The 19,795-nt window shown below is 40.3% G+C and overlaps 1 protein-coding gene across 14 annotated transcripts in view; it reads left to right on the top strand.

Moving 5' to 3' along the window:
* NEXMIF (neurite extension and migration factor) overlaps nucleotides 1-19,795 on the top strand; it is a 226,612-nt gene that overhangs the window by 18,552 nt on the left and 188,265 nt on the right. For 8 of the 14 annotated variants that reach the window (XR_005584348.1, XR_005584349.1, XM_039487173.1 and 5 more), the window contains 2 exons: nucleotides 4,900-5,016; nucleotides 16,465-16,622. The exons of 3 other annotated variants lie outside the window; for them this stretch is intronic. The gene's annotated coding sequence lies outside the window, so the exon portion shown is untranslated. The remainder of the gene's footprint in view (nucleotides 1-4,899; nucleotides 5,017-16,464; nucleotides 16,623-19,795) is intronic. 3 more of the 14 variants (XM_039487174.1, XM_039487172.1, XM_039487171.1) reach the window with 2 other exon arrangements.

Here is a 19,795-nt window from a genome sequence, read left to right as displayed (position 1 = left end):
TCACCCCACTGGATATTGCAGTTCATAGTACACAGGCTTCACCCTTAAACCTGGGCCAGTCTCCTCTGTCAGAGTCTTCAGTCTTCTAAGTGTCCTTGTTGCTTGCAGCATAGGTGGGGGGGAGGAGAAAAGGCGAAGCATTGGGGCCCCTGTGTTCTGTTTTATACCCTTAGTCCAGGGGTAGGCAACCTATGGCATGCGTGCTGAAGGCGGCACACAAGCTGATTTTCAGTGGCACTCACACTGCCTGGGTCCTGGCCACTGCTCCAGGGGCCCTCTGCATTTTAATTTAATTTTAAATGAAGCTTCTTAAACATTTTAAAAACCTTATTTACTTTACACACAACAATAGTTTAGTTATATATTATACACTTATAGAAAGAGACCTTCTAAAAATGTTAAAATGTATTACTGGCACGCAAAACCTTAAATTAGAGTGAATAAATGAAGACTCGGCACACCACTTCTGAAAGGTTGCCGACCTCTGCCTTAGTCCATGTGCTTGGAGAACACAAGTCCAGGCATGTTTGGTGGACATTGCTGAGTCACCAGACCAGGTTGAGCAATTCCCCTGGTGTGGCCTTGTGCAAGAGAGTCATTGCATTGTAGCCCCCTTGCTGGACAATGGCTGTTGATGGTTGTTTGACACCCGCCCAGGCATTGGTTATCCCCCTGGTTATTGTCTTTGGGGAGCTAGTATCTCGGCGCTTCCCAAACCCACAGCATATTTTAGTGACAACCATACTACAAAATCTCATAACCTCTTGTGCGTTGATGATATACATATTTAGATGGAACAGTGGGTTTCAGCTGATCATAACCTTTCCCATGATACCTTGCAAGGCATGCTTTATATGCAAGATCACAATTATATATAGATGCGGAATATGGGAGTTACAGGGGGCTCTCCCAAGGTATAGAGTGTCACATATAGAAAATCAGAATAAAAACATAGCACATACAAATGAAAGGGGAGAAATTACTATACTATGCTGGGATTGGGGAAAGTGGCAAATAACGTTCGCTTATGTCAAGGGCAGCAAAGCTGATAAAATACTGGCATATACTAGCATAAAATACTCCTAAACTGGGAGGAGTGGTTGATATGCTGGAGGGTAGGGATAGGATACAGAGGGACCTAGACAAATTAGAGGATTGGGCTAAAAGAAATATGATGAGGTTCAACAAAGACAAGTGCAGAGTCCTGCACTTAGGACGGAAGAATCCCATGCACTGCTACAGACTAGGGACCGAATGGCTGGGCAGCAGTTCTGCAGAAAAGGACCTAGGGGTTACGGTGGACGAAAAGCTGAATATGAGTCAACAGTGTGCCCTTGTTGCCAAGAAGGCTAATGGCATGTTGGGTTGTATAAGTAGGGGCATTTCCAGCAGATCGAGGGATGTGATCATTCCCCTCTATTCAGCACTGGTGAGGCCTCATTTGGAGTACTGTGTCCAGTTTTGGGCCCCACACTACAAGAAGGATGTGGATAAATTGGAGAGAGTCCAGCGGAGGGCAACAAAAATGATTAGGGGGCTGGAGCACATGACTTATGAGGAGAGGCTGAGGGAACTGAGATTGTTTAGCCTGCAGAAGAGAAGAATGAGGGGGGATTTGATAGCTGCTTTCAACTACCTGAAAGGGGGTTCCAAAGAGGATGGATCTAGACAGTTCTCAGTGGTAGAAGATGACAGAACAAGGAGTAATGGTCTCAAGTTGCAGAGGGGGAGGTTTAGGTTGGACATTAGGAAAAACTTTTTCACTAGTAGGGTGATGAAGAACTGGAATGGGTTACCTAGGGAGGTGGTGGAATCTCCTTCCTTAGAGGTTTTTAAGGTCAGGCTTGAAAAAGCCCTGGCTGGGATGATTTAGTTGGGTTTGGTCCTGCTTTGAGCAGGGGGTTGGACTAGATGACCTCCTGCGGTCCCTTCCAACCCTGAGATTCTATGATTCTATGATATCTCCTTCGGCAGGAAAATTCATAAGAAAGCAAATTGAAGTATTGCCAAACCCAAGCATTTAAAAATCAGAGATTTTTAAAAATTAATGGTTGGTAGTGATTAGGGCACTTACTTGGGATGTGGAGGTTCCAAATTCACAGGGTGGGGATCTCTCTCCTGTGGAACTTTCCATAAATAAATACATATTCATTGGGCCAGAGAAACAGACCGACTCTATAGCCTAGTGATTTGGGCACCACATCAGACAGAGCAGGGACTTGAACTTGGCTTTCCTACATCCCAGCTGAGCATTGTAACCGTCAGGCTATTGGCTGTTCTAAAACAGTTCTCTCTCAATCTCTTCTGTTGGAGTTGTTCCACTTGGAATAAGAGAGGCTGAGTCTATAGTCTAGTGCAAGGGGTCTGAAACTGTGGTATGTATAGCCCTGGGGGTGCATGAGACATCTCTGGGGGGGTATGTGGGAGAAATTGTGTAATGGTGGATTTTATTTATTTATTAATTATTTTATTTATTGTATTTTTATAGTAGGCTACTCAGATGAAGCTTTAAAACTCCGTGGGAATTTATTATATAAAAGACAGTAGTTAATTTACTTCAAGATTTACCAATGAGAAATCAGGTTCATGGAGACACTGACGTACAGAGCCTTCACCGCCAGTCACTGTACAGCTTTGGTTCAGTTGCTCAGCACCTGTCCAGTTTAACTGAGCTCAGAACTTAAGGGCTTTTTTGGTTGTATATATTGCACTATAACTGTACCTGTATGTAACAGTGAAATATGGACAGATGGCTAAAGACAGGTAGTGTTAAGAAGAGCACATGAAGTATTGGTGATGAGAAGGGTAGGGGTATGTAGGCAGCTGGCAGATCTGAAAGGGGATACATGGACATTTGGTAGATCTGGAAGGAAGGAGGTATGCAATAAGAAAAGTTTGGGAACCTCTGGTCTAGTGAATATGACATATCATCCTGGTCTGAATCGGGCAGAGACTGGGTCTCCCATATCCCAGGTGAGTGCCCTAACCACTGGGCTATTGGCTGTTCTGGGATGGATCTCTCTGTTTTTTTGCAAAAAAAAATAAAGAAATTTAAAGGTCTCATTTTTGTCCCAGTGGAGAAAGTAACCAAATATTGAAACCTAACATTTTTTCATGAAATGGAATTCCAGTGTATTGGCTGGCCTTGTGTTGGGATCATGGGCAGCCGGTGAACTGGCTGTTGGGGAGGCTAGCCCCCAACCCCGTCCCTTCTGTCCCCTCCCCCGCCTGAGCCCAGAGCACCCTCCCGCACCCCAGCTATGGGCCGTCTGAGTACCCTCAGCTCTGGGTGGCCAGGCGGCACGGCCACCCCCAGCCCCTGAGCTCCGGGCGAGCCCTCAACTGGCACAGGCCCTGAGCGCCAGGCGAGTGGCATGGCCCTGGCCCCAGCACCAGGCGTCCTCAAGTCCTGGTAGCATGCCCTAGCCAGCCTGGGCTACAGAAGATCAGGAACCAGGAAGGAACTGCAGGAATGGTCCTAGGGATGGAGCAGGGGCAGGGCTATGCCAGGCTGTTTGGGGAGGCACAGCCTCCCCTGGCCTATGATACCTGCCGCCCATGGTTGATATCTTTTTATTTGCCTTCTAGTTTTTTAGTATTTAAGGTCCATTGGGTTCACATTTCTAAGGTTTTCTCCAGAAATATGGCTGCTAGAAACTTACTTTGGCAGGAGCGGGAGAGAAGCTGATATTTTCACTTAATCATGTTCCTCCAGGAGCTGGAGCATTAATAAGTACATAAAAAGTCAGGGGACTAGTGATAAAATCGCAAGAGTTGGCAACACTGATAGTTGTCGGAAAATGAAAGGGATAAGGTAAGAAATTCTAGGTTAATGGATTTTTTTAAGGCTGAAAGGATGATCATCTAATCTAATCTGATTTGTGTAACACAGGACATAGAACTTCAGTGCTAATTTTTGCATCTGGCCTAATAACTTGGTTGAATGTGAATATATTTTAGAAAGAGATCCAATATTGACTTCAAGCAATGGAGAAATTGCTACGTCACTTGGTAATCTGTTCCAGTGGTTAACTATCTTCACTGTGTTTTTATTTTTTAATTTTTTTAAAGTGTCTTATTTCTAGTTTGAACTTTTCTGTCTTCAACTTCCAGCTATTGGGTCTTGTTATGCCTTCGTTTGCTAGATTAAAGAGATTTCTGCTCTCAGAAATCTTTTTCCTGTATAGGTAACAGTAGACCATGATCAAGTCCTCTCTTAGCCTTCTCTTCAATAAGCTAAATAAATTGAGTTTCTTTAACGCTCATAGTAAGGTGTGTTTTCCAGATCATAAACCATTCTTGTAGCTTTTCTCTAAGATCTTAGATCTATTAAATCTGCCTTTCTGGATTTCCATGCCAATTTGTATATATCACAGGATGCAAATACAGAGCAGATATAGCAGAGTTTAAAGAAAAATTGCTATTTTAAAAAAGACGACAAGGCAATTTTGGTGCATTAGAGGTGCCAGTATCGGAAGCAGACAACAAAAGGGCTATCAACAATTTTAAACCCAAGACCAGATGTCTGTACACCCAATTCTTTAAAAATTTTATGCAAGAACTGAACATTTGTCCACATTAAGTAGAGTCCTACTGAAATCTAGAAAAGGATAGTCTCCTGGAAAGTATGCAGCAAGCTACCATCACAGTGATACACAGGGAACATACACCTATGAATAATTGTGGATCCTATGAACCCATTTCTCTTCTAAATGTACAATAGATATTAACATTTATGCTAAAATTTGATAATTAGAATGGAGACTATAATCAAACAAGTGATAAATATCAGTCAGACTTCATATGTGAGAAGACATTTTTCACATAATCTATAACGTATATTGAATTCTATTCATTCAACAGAGTAAAATAAACTTGCCTTGTTATTTATTGATGCAGGGAGGGCCTTTGACTGGGTTGAGTGGCTGTTTTAAACAGAATGTCTTGAACAATATACTTCTCACATTTAGAAGACAAGTGAATGCCTTTTACTTAATCCCAAGAGCAAATTGTCAGGTAAATGTTTCTTCATTAAAGGGAAACCCTAGAAGGGGAATGAAACCAAAATACTTATTTACTATCCTTTTAGTTCTTCTAAAAATAGAGCAACTAGTTGGAAATATTAGAACTAATACAAACATTATTGAATCTAAAGTAGAAAACAGAACAATAAACAATAAAGTAAATTTTTCAATCTACTGTACCAATACTACGGTTATTGTGATATGGGAATATGATTTAATTTATTTTATTGAAATATGCTTCGTTATGTGATATTCTGATTTTTTTTTTAATTTCATCTGTGTTTGACAAACATGGAGCAGAGCTGTAATGCTAAAAGAAATTTAGATGTCCAAGATTAGTATACAAGTTGGGTGCACCTGGAAACATGTTTTACTAGTGTCATTTGTATACAAAATATGGGTATGACTTAAAACCCCCCCCCAACAAAATCCATTCTTCTGACAGAGGATGGGGAGCTTCACGGCACACAGAGGACTTTTGTTGTAAGGGTCTTTGCTGTATTTCATCATGACTTGCATTATTTTACAAAATACATAGTTCAACTTTTCTAAAATAATTCAGCCTATCCACTTGGGCAATTAGTTGTATAATTCCTAATGGCTTACTAACTGCACATTCTGATGATTGGAATGCATAAGGCAGATGTGAAGAATTCAGTGGCAGACTTTGGTCTGAGGTGCTTTGGATTGCATGCAGGATCTCTTCAGGATACGAAACACATATGCAAGTGATTAAATAAGTGTAATTAAATGAGATACAAGCTTTACTGTTCAGTCCTGGAACAGAGTGAATGTTTTATCATTTAAAAAATAAGCGCTCCTTGGTCCTATCATTTTTAAGGGTTTTCATCGATGATATCTCAATGTTTGGCTTTTGGAAGTAAAATTTTGCTTATTGTGGGAGATGTTTTTAAAAACATTCAGGTAGTTAAAATTCAGATTCCATTTTGTGGACATTTTGTTACTTGGTGAACAAACATGATGATATAAAGGATGCTGTGACCCAAAATATATTAGTTCATTTAGTATGACAAGTGCATTTTAGTTTTAGGCCTTGTCAGCATGCAAAAGGTGCAATGGCTTAATTAAAATCAATCAGTTTTTAAATGGAATTACTTAAACTGGTGCAAATCCTTGTGTGGATGCACTTAAATCTGTTTACACTTATCACCTAGATAAGGAATCTCCTTGAGCAAAGTGTGTGTAGACTAGCCCTTATATTGGGATTGTACCACACGCTATCCAAGTATATATACTTCAGTATATTTAGTGGAAGCAGCAAAGGCTTAGTAAGGGCCTAATTTTATAAGGTGTTGAGCACTCTCATTTCCCAGTCTGTTAGCAGCCTCCACTGTAGCACTCTGAGAAGCAGAGTGAGAATGCTGGTTGGTTTATTTGGGTGAAAATAAGTGGTTTTGTAGATTAGCAAAGTGAGAATGAGGTCAAGTCTACACAGCCCTGCAGTTCGGACTGCTGGCTTGTGAATTGCGGCATACACTAGCGTTCTTCACTGTAACAATGCCATTTGGATGCTGCTTCGCACGAATGAAAAGGTACCTACTTCACGTTAATTTAGTCCTCTCTTTGACACAACACCAGCAGCGTCCACGTGGGGTCCTTATAGTGCAGCATGAAGTGGGGGCTGCAGTTCACACCCACGTACTCCAGAATGTGGGACCATGTAGACAAGCCTTTCTTGAGGCTTGTCCATACTTTTATTTGGCTCAAAGCAGGTTTTGGTCTTCTCTTCTGCAAACGTTTAGGCCTCGTCTCCACACCGGTACAGGGGTGTGATTTTTTTTTTGTTTGTTTAATCTAAATAGTTATACTGGTACAACCCCTAGTATGGACCCAGTTAAAGCAGTAAGTATTAAAAGTGCCTTTCTCTGGTACAGCTTAGTCCCCTTCCCATACAGGAATAAGCTATACTTGTATAATAGCCATCAAAGCAGTATAACTGAATCTTTACTAGGGGTGTTGTACCGGTATAGCTAAAGCGGCATAATTTTGTATATAAACAAGCCCTTAGTGGCGTGACATCTGATATTACATAAAAAAAAACAACAACGAGGAGTCCTTGTGGCACCTTAGAGACTAACAGATTTATTTGGGCATAAGCTTTCGTGGGCTAAAACCCACTTCATCAGATGCAACTTTTGAAGTGGTAATGAGAGTGGCCCATTTCAGACAGTTGACAAGAAGGTGTGAGTAACTGCAGGGAGAAATTAGTATTGGGGAAATTAGGTTTAGGTTTTGTAATGACCCAACCACTCCCAGTCTTTATTCAGGCCAAATCTGATGGTGTCCAGTTTGCAAATTAATTCCAGTTCTGCTGTTTCATGTTGGAGTCTGTTTTTGAAGTTTTGTTGTTGTTGAAGAATTGCCACTTTTAGGTTTGTTATTGAGTGACCAGAGAGATTGAAGTGTTCTCCTACTGGGTTTTGAATGTTATGATTCCTGATGTCAGATTTGTGTCCATTTATTCTTTTGCATAGAGACTGTCTGGTTTGGCCAGTGTACATGGCAGAGGGGCATTGCTGGCACATGATGGCATATATCACATTGGTAGATGTGCAGGTGAACGAGCCCTTGATGGTGTCGCTGATGTGGTTAGGTCCTATGATGGTGTCCCCTGAATAAATACGTGGATAGAGTTGGCACCGGGGTTTGTTGCAGGGTTTGGTTCCTGGGTTGGTGTTATTGTTGTGTGTGTGTAGTTGCTGGTGAGTATTTGCTTCAGGTTGGGGGGCTGTCTGTAAGCAAGGACTGGTCTATCTCCCAAGGTCTGTGAGAGTGAGGGATCATCCTTCAGGATAGATTGTAGATCCTTGATGATGCACTGGAGAGGTTTTAGTTGGGAGCTGTAGGTGATGGCTAGTGGCGTTCTGTTGCTTTCTTTGTTGGGCCTGTCTTGCAGAAAGTGACTTCTGGGTACCCTTCTGGCTCTGTCAATCTGTTTCTTCACTTCACCAGGTGGGTATTGTAGTTTTAAGAATGTTTGATAGAGATCCTGTAGGTGTTTGCCTCTGTCTGAGGGATCGGAGCAAATGCGGTTGTATCTTAGAGCTTGGCTGTAGACAATGGATCGTGTGATGTGGTCTGGATGAAAGCTGGAGGCATGTAGGTAAGTATAGCAGTCAGCAGGTTTCCGGTATAGGGTGGTGTTTATGTGACCATCGCTTATTAGCACTGTAGTGTCTAGGAAGTGGACCTCTTGTGTGGACTGGTCCGGGCTGAGGTTGATGGTGGGGTGGAAATTGTTGAAATCTTGGTGGAATTCCTCAAGGGTCCAGATGATGATGTCAACAATATAGCACAAGTAGAATAGGAGCGTAAGGGGACGAGAGCTGAGGAAGCGCTGTTCTAAGTCAGCCATAAAAATGTTGGCATACTGTGGGGCCATGCAGGTACCCATAGCAGTCCCGCTGGCTTGAAGGTATAAGTTGTCCCCAAATCTGAAATAGTTGTGGGTGAGGACAAAGTCACAAGGTTCAGCCACCAGGTTTGCCGTGATGGTATCAGGGATTCTATTCCTGATGGCTTGTAGTCTATCTTTGTGTGGAATGTTCGTGTAGATGCATCTGATGAAGTGGGTTCTAGCCCACGAAAGCTTATGCCCAAATAAATTTGTTAGTCTCTAAGGTGCCGCAAGGACTCCTCGTTGTTTTTGTTGATACAGACTAACACGGCTACCACTCTGAAACCTGATATTACATGTTTCTCCTAAAATTATTATTGGTGACTTACATTAAAAATAACAACCTAATTAAGGATTAAGTGGATTGACCAGCATGTTTTCAGTGAGAACGGTAGAGTCCTGAGTCTTTCTAGCTCAGATGTGTTCTCTTGAGGGAATCTCTGAATGGATCATAAATGTGTCTGAGAACGGGACTTTTACCAAATGAGACTAGAACCTGCGTTCACTTTACACTATCAACAATAGTCATTTTAATTAAGAGTTAGAAATGATTTGACAGGGTAGTCAGGCATCAGAATGATTTAGTGCATAAGCTTTTTGTTTCTAGGCTGCCAATATTGCTCTTCAGTGGAAGTGAAGCTAGCAGTTTTGGGTGTCTGTATCAAAAGTTCACTACCTAATTTGGTAAAAGTGAGTATGGTTTGGTTCTATGTTCCATTACTGGAAGAGAAGGGATGTCCAAGCTCAAGGATGGATGAGCACATTGGCACAGCATCATGATGGGGAAACTTGCCCATTGCTTGTCTGTAGTGTTTGTTGCTCTGACATCCTGTGCCTAGTAGTCTCTGCACTTGCACAAAGAACAAAACAGCAGACAGGCAAAGGACAAGCTTCCCTGTTGTGATCCTACTCCATTAAAATCAATGGGAGTTTTGCCATTACTTTAAATTAGAGTAGGACAAAGCCATAAATGCACAGAAATGTACAAGAAATCAGAAAGTCAGCATAATTCAGAAGTGATCATTTTAGGTTTATGTGGAGGAGGAGGAGGAAGGAATCAAAAAGTAGGTCTGTTTAAAAACCTGATTATAAACTGATTGTGAGCTATTTGGAGCATGAGCTTTTCTTCATCTTATCTGCAAGGACCCTCACATGCTTTTGAGTTTTGTATAACTAACAAAGAATTAATCCATCTTTCAAACCAGCTATGAACAAATTCCATTTACTACCCTTCATAAAAAAAAATCCTTTTTTGTGACTTTTAGAATCATAAGAGAGAGCGAGCAAATGTCTATGCAATTACATGGTAAGTGTTTAAAAGGTCTTGGTGCCTATTTTGCCATGTCGATTTTAGCTGAATTTGCTATAATAATAACAACAACAGTTCTTATAGCACTTTTTAGATATTGAAATACTCATTTGTGAAGATTTGTTATTCCCATGTTACGGATGGGGGAAACTGAGGTAGGGAAGTTAATGGCCTGATTTTTCAAAAGTGCTGAGCATACACATCTCCCATTGACATCGGGCTATGTGTGTTCACAGAGAGAGTTAGTATGAGTCTGGAGAAAAGCTCAGGAACTCCTAGTTCCCAATCACGTGCTTAGACTAATCTCTCTATAGCCCAGTTAGAAACTGATCCATTATTGAGGATGGTGTTCAGCAGTTGGTCATTCCTGAACCAGAATTGAAAGTGGTGTAGATCAGACAAAACCATTTCCATGCTGCTTGAGAAATCCTGAACCAGTGTTGGCTGAAAGGCTATTGAAAACAGGTTTGTCCAGTCTACACTAACACTTAAAGCTGCATCTACACTAGCAACTGTCTTAAAATTTTCCACCATTGCATTTATGTCTAGTTCAGCTTCACTGACTGAGATAATGATGCAGTGACTATTGTAGAGTGGCTGTCAGCAACTTTGCCACTGTGTCATCTAATGATGCTCAGAGCATGACTAGATGACATGGTGATTTAAAATTGCTTGTGCCCAGTCTACACCAGTGGATCCATGACTGCTAGCACTGGTGGAACAATGGTAGGAGAATTTCAGAAAAAAATCAATGTGGTCACGGTTGGCAAGAGTAAAGTTGTGTCTGTACTGGCAAGATTAGGGCACATCATCTCTGGTGGTAGCAACTTTAGAAGTTAGAGCATTGTCCGGAACCAAGCGCTACACTGTGTCAAAATGCCTGAACCTACCTAAGGTCTGTCTATCCTACAGCCTGAACTGTTGCAACCTTTGTAGAGCAGTACTGGTAGAGAATTAGGGGTTCCACTTTTGCCAGTGTTGATGCAGCCTAGGGTCATTTCAGATTAAACTTGGGTCATTACATCATGCCTCCCTACATTTTCCTTTATAGTTTCAGTTGGATTTGGAATTCTTCTTCTTTTTCTGACTGAAAACTGCGCAGTGCCGCTGTACAATGTGAAATATTTGCTGCCATTTACCCAGAAGTGGTTGCACTGCAAAGTCTGTGAAGTGATTCCTGTGTGCATGTATGATCTGTTGAATATGCATAATGCTTTGAGATTAAGGGGGGATTTTAAAAAGCACCTATGTGATTTAGGAGCACAGGTCCCAGAACAGATCAACGGGACCTGTGCTCCTAAGTCACTTCAAGTGGTTTTGGAAAAACCCACCTTTAAATGTCATATTAAAAACAAGATATTCTTATTTTAATGTTTTTAAAGCATATATATAGTATAAATGGTCATTATGCAATAAAATGTTGGTTGGTTTAAGAGATGATTTAGGAGGAAAAATATTGCTAATACATAATTGTCCAAAACATCTCTGATTTGTGGAGAAGCTGACTTGTCTGGATTGTAGTTCAGTACGTTGATATTCATATGGCTCTAGAGAGAATTTACAGGATTAAGATTTCAGGGCAGAATTCTTTCATTCAATTGTTAGTTGAGAAGAAATTTCTATATATTCCTACTGAGACAGGAAAATATCCACAGTTTCCAAGAAATGTTCTAGTACACTGATCGTTAAATGTAAATGAGACCCTGTCATTAAAATCCATAGATTCACAGTGCTAAATGACAAATTGCATTTACCACATCACTTAATACACCATTCTTTTATTTTAATATCTTGAAGGTTTGTTATTGCTCTGCAGTGTCTCTGAAGTTTCTCTATGGTTTAAGCCCCAGGCTTTTGTGTCTCCAGTGAAAACTAGTTTGCCACTGACCATTGAACTTTCTGAAAGAAGGAGATTGGCTATTACTGTGGAAATAGATTGTTCTTCCCTTTCTTCTGCATGGTGCCAAAAACTGAGTCTGTATGATGAGCTGCCACATGTTTCAAAATGTACCCTTGCTGCCCACCTTCCTTATCAGAGCCTGATTGCACTTTAATATTATATCCCCATTAACTAGAAATTCTTTTTTGAAGTTTTTCCTTAAAGAGATGCTTATTCCTTCAGGAATTATCTTCAGCTTTCTGTCTGCATCTAGGCTGCTAGTCTACGGAATCCCTTCGTATTTGCGGCGCTGGGCTCTTCTATTAGTAATTGTAGTTACATACTTAAACAATTTCACATAAGTAATTATGTTTTATGGCCTGTAGCCAAGTTTACTAATTCTGCTTCCTAGAAGCTCCAGAGAAAAATACATATTTAGAACTTGGCTGAAACTTCCCTTCAGCTACTTAATGAGGTTTCCCTAAGGTCAAGACATTCTAACTGAACAAATAAAGGTGTTTTAGCATGAACAAGTTTTGTACCAGATTTTTTCTACCTGGCTTTCCAAATCTTCTCTGCTGCACCACTGTCTTTCCAGTGGCAGCTCTCACAACATCTTCCCTCCAAATAAAGAAGGGAGTAAATGGCCAGTTTGATGTGGTAGTGCTATCCTTTATGAGCCTGGTACATATTGTATGGTTGGTGTCTCTTTGAGAGGATGAAAGGCATAGTGAAAACTGCTCAGGCCCCTTTTGTGTTGTCCCCTACTACAAGAACTACATTGACTACATTTAATGGCGGGTTTAAATAGATAAAAATACTGGAAAGCCACAGTGTGTGGTCAGACTTTGGAATTCACTGCCACAAAGAGGTCAATGAGTCAAATACCGTGACTGAATACTTCTGCAACTAATCATATTTGTAGTAACGCCAGCTCTATATGGGTAATTATATCTCAGGCTTTGGGGTGTTAGCTGATCACCACAAGAGGTCAGGAAGGAATTTCCCCCAATTTACGGCATTGCACAATTTCCTTGTTGCATTCTAGTGGCTTTCCATCTTCTGCTGAAACATCCCTTATTGGCGGCTCTCAGAGGTGTGGGATACTGCATCAGTGGGACTAATGGTTAGATCCAGTATGGCAACACTTCTGCCCAATGCACACAACTGCCAACAAATCTAACTCCATTCTTGGGCCCAGGCCTCCCATTTAGCAGCCAAAGTGGTGTTCTGCCTCTGCACCAATTGCTCAGAGTTTCCTGGATTTCAGTTCACGGCGTTTATGTTCAGCTCCCTTTCCTTTGTCACAGATAGTCTTAGCAAATACAAAGACTGGGATTTTGTTGTTGTTTGTGTGTGTGTGTGAGGCTTAAGTTAAGCTAAAATGTGAAGCCATTAAACAATACAAGCAACACATATGCCTGCAGAGGTCAATTTAACTGGTATAGCAGCACAAAAATACACAAAGGACCTATGTAACAAAACCTAATCGGCTCTAGCTTCAGGGTTACCAGAACCCACATCATTCAGAATGTTGCTATCACTACATTTCTCCAGTTCAGCATGATTTATTTATTGCAATTGAAGCACAATATTTGTACCTATTAAGCCTTTTCAGTTTCTTTTTTAGCTTCCTCCATATAAAGCGAGCGGCAGCATTATTATTAAACTGTTCTTGGGGCTAAATGTTCTGAATGTTATTCATGTCTGTGTTTATAACAAAGCAGGGGAGGGAGAAGGTTTAGCTGTGTCTGGTTTGGTTGTCTTGCTTCAAGGAAAACTTTGCAAAAGGAAAAGCTTTCAATGAACAGTTGAAATTGCATAATGAAAAGGTTCTGGAAATAATTATAAAATTGGAATTAAATCATTTTGAGGATTGTTGTTTATTTTTTTTACATTTTAAGTTGGCAATGAAGTATAATGACAGTCAGAAATAACCCCAGACGCCTACGCAGGGTATATATAGAGATTGTATTTACTCTGCTGTGCAGGCATCTACTGCAAGATGGCACATTAAAATGTGAGCAGAACAGCAGCACATCTACTCTACTGGATGCCGCAGTGCTGCTACAATCTGATAAACAGTGTTTGAGTGTGGCGTACATGCTGTGTGCATGTATTATCTCCTCTTTGTAACATTCTGTATTCCAGCCCTTAGTGTCCACTATCTTTGTCTTTATGAAACACTGAAACCGCTAAAGACTGCGGTTAGACTTGAAGATTGGAAATTTTCAGGCTACGCTGGCAAAATTCCTGCAAGGATTAATACGTTTTAGCAAATAACAACTGGTTTGCTTCCTAATGTCCCAACTTACAAACTTTTGTATGTCTAAATGTTGCCTTGCCATTTTTCATGTGTGTAAGCAGAATGTTTATAGCAGTGATATTTGGGTATACGGAGCTGAGAAGCCACTTTGTCCTGCAGCATTGCTGCTAGGAGTTGTGATGTTTGTATCATGGCATTGCATCAGCAGGACATTCTATCATCATATATTGATTCATTGCAATGACCAAGGGTTATCTGAAGCAGCTATTTTGTGGTTCTCCATATAAGCAATTTTCCAGTGACCCTGTCAGTTTCTTCAGGATTTAATATTTATTTTAAAATAGAATTAAATGTATAGCCCTTATGTCTGTGTATATGACCTTCAAAACTTGAAATAAATTGTAAATCCAATTTGCAGTGTTGATTGAAGATGCAGATAGATTGTGACAGTAGCTTTGAGAGGTTCTTGTCCATTGTGTGTTAACTCTGAAACCTAGTTATGACAGATTATGGTCCAAACTTTTAAACAGGAGAAGAGAAGCCACTTGCAATATGCATTTTCTCTTTTGCTTGTGAAACTTGCCTATTTTTGCATGCCCAACTACAATGATTTAACAATAATTTAGCATACGAAGCAGTTCTCTTAAGTGGATGTTTTGACATCACAGTGGCCACTTGTTTTTCACAATCACCTGATTTCCGTGGGTGTGCATGGTAACTGAGAGAAAATGTGGTGCAGAGTTGTGCAATACATGCATGCCTAAGCTTCTTTTTAAAAATTTGGTCTTAAAAGTCAATTTTGTTAACTAATTCTCTGATGATAATTTTAGCAGAAACATCCATCTGGGATTATGAGGGAGTTTGGGATTATTTGTGGAACCGGAATGTAGTTACCTTAGCTTTTTCACACCCACACCTACCCACCCTGAAGCAATGCAATATGAAGGCAACATACTCTTTCATTTCTGTTGCTGTGATGACTCCGTTTGACATACTTTTCTCCCCTAGCCTCTTCTCTGCATGCCAGGCAAAAATGGTGGTATTTCCTAATAGAATGAAAGAATCAGTCCCGTGGTCTGTAAAAGAGCTGCATGCAGCCACAGTTCTGGTGGCCTTTAGGAGACAGTGCCATGTCCACCGCTTTAATCTATTTTGTACTAAACTGAGTGGGTATTTATTGTACACTGAGGCAAGGGTGTGGTAGTGGATGGAAAATATGTTATGTTCAGTTGTTAGCAACAAATACTGTTTTTAGAGGGACAATCATCTTCAAAATTGCACTTCTGTGTGAACTATTTTTACTTACCCTTACCAGTGTTAATATGTAACATCTAAAATGGGGGAGGGGGGAAATCTCTCTCTTTTCAGGGTATTTTTGTGCATTTGAAAATACCTGTACAGTTAATTTCCATGTTTCCTATGTATAGTCAGTTTCTCCTGTTTTGTGTAGGTTTTTCACACAACAGTAGAGATAAAACACTTTTAAACTGGGGAAAATGTGATTTGTAAAACCACATAAATTCTGAGGATGTTAGGGGCAGATGTACTGTCTGAAACGCTTTTTTTAAACTGATTGATTAGATTTCTATAGTGAAAATCCTCAGAATGGTAAACTTTCAAATGTTCAGGTGCCCAGTAACGTGGAGTAAGATGGGGCATGAGTATTTATTGGTTTGTATTGATTTTAAACTGCTTTTTTTCTTTCTGCTATTTCAGTATATTTTTATTGCTTTACTACTCAACTAATCTTTCTAGTAGTGAGCTTTTTTGTTTCATTTTTGTTTATTGGCCTTATTTAATGTTGACTGAATTCTACTTTGAATAAAAACAGAGCAGCCAAGAAATAAATTATAGCATTCTTGATACCTAGAGGTTTTGGCTGCAAATTTAAAATGGCTGTTGGATATTGCCAGTCACATTTGACTGATGCATATAATGACCCCAACCACTAAGCGTGTGTTAAATCACCAATTACAGTAACAATAACAATGTCCACTAAAGGTATGTCCACAGAGGAGAGAAAAAGGTGTTTTCTCACTATATGTTCACTAGAGTTAGTTGCTGTGTGGAAAAATCCTGCTGAAGGTAAGGCAATTTGTGGTTATCACACATGTTAGCAGGTAGAGGTAAACACTAAGGGGGGAAGCTTTGGGATTACCTCAACCTACTAATGTGTTAAAACCACAAACTGCCTTGTCTTTACTAGGATTTTACCTCCTGTTAGATACCACGTGCTAGGTAACTTGGTGAAAACACTTCTCCCAGTGAACACGAGTCCAATCTTATTCCCATTGAATTTGATGGGAGCTTTTATTTTGACTACTGTAATGGGAGGAGAATCAAGCCCTTACATAACATCTCTCATTCCTGGATCTTAAAAACTCTTTAAAAACTCTACTGTTACTTCATGACACCACTGTGAGATAGAGAAATTGAGACTTAGAAGGCTAGGAGACTTCATTAAAGTGACTAAAAGAGTTAATGGACAGATCTAGGAGTAAAATTCAGGAGTCTCAACAGCCGGACACCTGCTCGGTCCACTTGACTCTACTTTCTTTTAAAATTCAGACTCTATCTATGCAGAGACGGAAGGGAGTTCAGCAATGAAGATGGAATTCCATCCTCTGCTCACCCTCTCTGTGTTATTATGAGCAATTACAGAACATATGGTATGTAAGAATTACCCTCTCTTCAGTGAGATCCCAGCAAAATCTCAGCATAACAGGGTGAGTTACGTTCAGAGATTGTTAACTGTTGTATTGCTGAGTTTCCATCTCTTAAGATTACTTGAACGCATATGGTTCTACTCTCTCCCCTCCCCCCTGATAGCATTTTTTTTGAGAGAGAGAGCGATAGAGATACACAGAGAGAGAAATTTAAAAATGTGTATCGTTTTCTTGGGCTCTTTGGGAGCCATATGGTTTAATCTTTTAAGAGCTTTTACACAAATTTTAAATGACTGATAGAGGAGCCAAAGCTTCGTATACTGGTTTTTTTGCATGCCAAGCTGACCTTCAGCATGCATTGAGGGTCACCTGCCCCCTTGACAGGAATATATAAAAGTGAGCTTTTGAAGATAAGAGCCTTGCTGGCTATCATGTATCTTTACAATGCTTTTCCAAAGTGAGACCTGTTAACCCATTTCTGACTTTTGTGTTTTTGGAGCTGTTATGCTGATCTTGGGTGTTACATTTATTGGTATGTATTCCTTAGCATGGGATTGGTTTATACTTAAAAGATAGAAAGAGAGAACAAAAATATTTGCTGTACATGTATGCCTGGTCTCAAATATTAATGACTAATCTAAAAACAAAAAGGGCTTTCCAATAGAGCCCTACAGTGGGACTGGGATCTACAGGTCCCACAGGATCCACTGCCATAATAGCAGAGTGGGTAAAATGTATTTTTTTGCAGGTGGGATTGGGTGGGCAAAAAAAACCAAGGAACCTGGTAATTTGTGGGAAAACTCTAAATCTCTCTGAGTTTCATAAATAGAATTTCAGGAATGTGAATCAAGTTTTTCTTTTATTTTAAATAAAGGTTTTAATACTTAAATTTTAGTGAGGGATAGAAAGATATTTAATATCTATTATAACCGGAGTTAAAGTATTTTTACATGGTTTAAGCAAGATTTGTTTTAGTCTTTTAGTGATAAAAATTGTATCTGAATGCTGTTTATATAATATATTATCCAACAGTGGTTTTGGTTTTTTTTTGTTTTTTTGTAGACTGGGGGAATCGCTCTCTTGCGGGATCTAAGGTTTTTGTCGGTGGGAGCAGTATAATAAGAAAGAAACAATGTTGGAGCGGGTGGGAGTGGATATTGCAGGGCGGGCCAGAAGCAGATTAAAAAAATAGTCCTGCACAGGGTGCTACTTTCCAACTCTACCTTCTGTGAAAAGGAGACCAGTTCAGAATAATGTGTAGGTCACATTATTAATAAAATGAAAAACGGTAAAAATAAGCCATATCTTATGGGCACAATAAAAGTATATAATCTACCCAACAAATGCTTTTTCAAATATTTCTGTTACTTAAAAATTGATCACATTCATTATGAATGTTTGTTTTATAATTTTCTCTCCTATTCAAGCTCTTTCCCCACCCAATATACCCTAAACCAACAAACATACACTCAAAGGACCTATACCATATTCTTGACTAATCACTGCAAGAGAAGACACATTTAGGGGTTATAAACACACAAAAACCTGCTTGAAACTACAGTCTGGATTTTTTTGCAGCTGCTGAACGTAAAAACAATTTAATTCCTGCTTAGACATTTTTTGGAATCACAATATATAGTCCAGGGTGTTGAATTTCTATGCCACATTTCAGTCCCAAGCAAATGTTCACAGCAGATTTATAACCCCTGTGAAAACAGGGTTTTATAGAGAAATGCTATGACAGACTTATAATAGGGATGCCCATTAACATTTGTTATAAATTAGAGACAGTACACAGTGATTTATTTTTAATTCTGTACTCTCTTTAAAAAAAAATCCAGCTATCTGATTCTGAATGTCGATTTATTAACTTCCTATGGGTAAAACGTGCCTTCCCTCTTCTGTATCCCTTTTTTTTTATTTGTATTATCATTTGCTGTTGCAAAATACTAGTTTCCTCCCTCTGCAATTTTGAAACCTTTTCCCTGTCTAGGATTTTCACATCTGAATCACTGGCGATTAATACAAATCTGCCACTGGTGTAAGTAGGCACAATGCTTTTGTCTGTAATGGAATTGTCTGCATCTGTCAGCAGTGAACTTGGCCCCTTTTCTGTTACTACAAAATGGACAATGATGCAGTAAGACATTCAGGAACTGGAACTAACTATTATCTGCCAGCATTCTAGTTTTCAGGAGTTTTTGAGTAAAGTTACAATGGGTATATTAACTCAAAGTATAACAATTCTCAGATCCCATTAGTATTTTTTTAAATAGCAATTGAGTGCTACTATACAAACACTAGGGTGCCAAAAATGTTAGCAGAAGATGATATACTTGTAATGTTTTCTCTGCCTAAAAAAAACCTTTCAAACTTAAACTGAGAAGCAGACAATACCAATCAATCCACGCCTGAAATGCAGCCACCTCTGAGGTGAATCAAATCAGCTGTTTAACTGTGCACAGTAATTCAGCTCAACAGTTTAGGACACAAAGTGAAGAATACAGTATCTAACGGAAACTGTAGGGTGCATTGAGGTCTTGTCTACACTTGCAGTGGCATGTAGGCAGAGCCTTCTGTGGTGTTTAGATATTGCTTGTAATTATTAGAACTGGGAGCACTGGCTGTTGGGAGTCTGAAAGGACAGGAAACAGGAAGGAGTGGGGAGGAAATGAGGAGGCTGAGTGAGAGCTACTGAGGGTGCAGCAGCAGCTTGGAAAAGAGGTTTCCACTTTAAAAATAAAGTCCTGTTGAAGTTCGTTAGTACCTTTCCTGGTTACTACAAAACCTTCCTAGAGGACGGCGAATTGGGGCGACTGCTCTGGGCCCTGTGCTTTGGGGGGGCCCTGTGGGCCGTTGCAATTACCCAGCGCCACATGGGCAGCGGGTGAACCGCTGGTTGAGGAAGGCTACCCCCAGCCACGCCCGTTCCACGTGAGGGAGAGAGAGCCAGGAGGGAGAGCACGTGGTGCCGCCACAGCCTCCCCAGACCCGGGAAGGTGGGTGGTGTGGCCCCAGTAGGGTCTGGGGGGCGGGGGAGAGTGTGGGCAGGGTCATGCCTGGCTGTTTGGAGAGTTGCTGGAGTCTTTCCCCATTGCCTCCAGTCTAGCGATAGATTACTTCCACAGCCGTTCACTGGGGTGTGGAAAGGCTTCAACAGCAGGACATTACACTGCTAAAAATATCAGTGTAGACATGAGAGGCACTGCTTGGGCGTATAGAAAGCCATGTAG

The sequence above is a fragment of the Mauremys reevesii genome, linkage group 9, assembly GCF_016161935.1.
Source record: "Mauremys reevesii isolate NIE-2019 linkage group 9, ASM1616193v1, whole genome shotgun sequence".
NCBI classification, from domain to species: domain Eukaryota; kingdom Metazoa; phylum Chordata; order Testudines; family Geoemydidae; genus Mauremys; species Mauremys reevesii.
Note: the sequence above shows the minus strand (reverse complement) of the source record. Positions and strands in the feature narration are given on the sequence as shown.